The sequence below is a fragment of the Moschus berezovskii genome, chromosome 9 (assembly GCF_049115385.1).
Source record: "Moschus berezovskii isolate FMDL1 chromosome 9, NW_MosBer_1.0, whole genome shotgun sequence".
NCBI lineage: Eukaryota > Metazoa > Chordata > Mammalia > Artiodactyla > Moschidae > Moschus > Moschus berezovskii.
In genome coordinates this window covers 30,758,660-30,761,301 of record NC_142468.1, presented here as the reverse complement: position 1 = coordinate 30,761,301, position 2,642 = coordinate 30,758,660, and the positions used below count along the sequence as shown (strand labels likewise).

Sequence of the window (2,642 nt, the reverse complement as noted above, 5' to 3'; positions counted from 1 at the left end):
GCAGAAAGTGAAGAGGAACTCAAAAGCCTCTTGATGAAAGTGAAAGAGGAGAGTGAAAAGGTTGGCTTGAAGCTCAACATTCAGAAAACAAAGATCATGGCATCTGGTCCCATCACTTCATGGGAAATAGATGGGGAAACAGTGGAAACAGTGTGAGACTTTATTTTTTTGGGCTCCAAAATCACTGCGGATGCTGATTGCAGCCATGAAATTGAAAGACGCTTACTCCTTGGAAGGAAAATTATGACCAACCTAGATAGTATATTAAAAAGCAGAGACATTACTTTGCCAACAAATGTCCATCTAGTCAAGGCTATGATTTTTCCAGTAGTCATGTATGGATGTGAGAGTTGGACTGTGAATAAAGCTGATTGCCGAAGAATTGATGCTTTTGAAGGGTGGTGATGAAGACTCTTGAGAGTCCCTTGGACTGCAAGGAGATCCAGCCAGTCCATTCTAAAGATCAATCCTGGGTGTTCATTAGAGGGACTGATGCTAAAGCTGAAACTGCAATACTTTGGCCACCTCATGCGACGAGTTGACTCACTGGAAAAGACTCTGATGCTGGGAGGGATTGGGGGCGGGAGGAGACGGGGACGACAGAGAATGAGATGGCTGGATGGCATCACCGACTCGATGGACATGAGTTTGGGCGAACTCCAGGAGTTGGTGATGGACAGGGAGGCCTGGTGTGCTGTGATTCATGGGGTTGCAAAGAGTCGGACACGACTGAGCGACTGAACTGAACTGAGATTCTGTGTCATCCTTTGTCATGGATTCGTCTTTGGTGTTGCTGAAGTATATTTTGGTACTTTTCAACTTTTTCAGAAGAGATATATAAGAACTGTTCTTTGCATGTATGAAATGTCTTCATTTCACTTTCACACTTGGTTGATGGTGTGGCTGCATACAGAATTTTATGTTCAAAATATTTTTTCCTTAGCATTACTCCATTGTTTTCTTGCTTGCTTTTCTATTTTTCATGGATAATATCTTTATTACATTATACATTATATTATTACTTTATTATTTTATACCGTATAAAGATATAAAACTACTGGTTTTTCACTTGGAGCCAGCTATCTTTATGTTCCAATATTGCTTTTATCACTTCTTGGTGTCTCAACTAAGAATACCTGTCTTGATTTCACCTGGAAATCCATTATAGATATTTGCATCTGCTAGATTCCCTAGGTACAACTGACACTCTTGGTTGCTCAGTTGTAATTCCTTTGACATTCCACTTGGACTTCTACCTCTGGTGTGTGCTGGGCTGCTGTCCATCTCAGGTGTAAGCAGTCCTTGGCCTGCTCCATCCCAACACTGGCCACTCCTCGGGTGAGAATGTTAAGTATCTCACATCATTGCTCTGCTTTCCTCCATTGCTTTCTTGCATCCCGTGTGTCAGTGGAACCCCTGAGATTGTTACCCGGTTATAGTAATGTTTCCCCTATTCACCCCCCAACCCAAAGACTTTGGTGTGTTCTCTTTATACATATTCTGAAGTTTCAGAATGAATCTTTTTTTCCTCAAACTCATCCTCTTTCAATCTGAAGTTTTATATTTTATATCAACCCTGGGGTATGTTCTTCTATTATTTTTTCATTTTTTCCTTGTTTCTCTGTTCCTAGAACATCTGTGTAGGACAGATATTGGTTTTTTCAGTTCTACTTCTCTTGACATTTTTTCCCTCATGCATTCTGTCTTTGGTCTTTTTACTCTATATTGCAGGAGATTTTTCTGATTTGTTTTCTTGCACTTCTTCGATTTATTTTTTATTTTGGTGATGTATTTTTAATTTCCATGAACTCTTCATTGCTTCCCAACTGCTCTTCTTTCATAGTAGTCTATTTTGGTTTAAAAGTGAATATATTCTCCTTTTGGACATTAATGAGAATTCCTTATAGCTTCTTCTGTTTTATGAATTATTTATATTTCCACTGTCACGTCAGTTCTTTCAAAGTTTATTTCAGTTGTTCTCCAAGTAAACTTGAGGTGCAGAATTTCCTACCAATCCATGGTCTTTAACTCATTTATTTTTGGATCAAGGACAACTGCAATTGATAAAGGTGGCTTGAGTGGGGTTTCCGTTCTTCTGCTCCAGAATTAGAGCTAGATTTTGTGTTTGTTGGTAGGAATGTGGATGATAGAATTTACTTTAGGTTGCTGGGAGCAGGTGGTCAGGCTGATCCTTTCCCCAAATGCCGAAGCAAATTTGGTCCTCTCTGGTATGCCAACCCCTATTTTGAATTACTATTGCATGAATATACCACATAAACTGACTGAATTTCTTCACAGATGATATTTCCAACTTGGCCTAGGGGCAAAATCCTTAGTTGCACAGAAGGATGTGGCAGGGGACCAAAGATCCAGGATGACAGGATTCCACGCTCTGGTTCCATCAGCCCTGGGCTTATGTGCCCATCTTTGGAGTTGGGGATGAGAACGTCTGCACTTGTAACCCCTGGATTAAGTAGAGAAGGTGTATTCGGAGGAGATTCAAATGCTTTTATCTGAAGATTAAGACAAAAGCAATAATCATTCACTATTATAGGCAAGTGCAATTAACCCCACTTTATGAGTGCATTTGATGAAATACTGTGAATGAATCATGGATGTTAGAAATGAGCAGCATGAGATAG

The 2,642-nt window shown here is 39.9% G+C and overlaps 1 pseudogene; it reads right to left on the bottom strand.

Moving 5' to 3' along the window:
• Window positions 1-1,085: 1,085 nt before the first annotated feature.
• On the bottom strand, window positions 1,086-1,316 carry LOC148776422 (SNRPN upstream reading frame protein pseudogene; annotated as a pseudogene).
• Window positions 1,317-2,642: the final 1,326 nt, after the last annotated feature.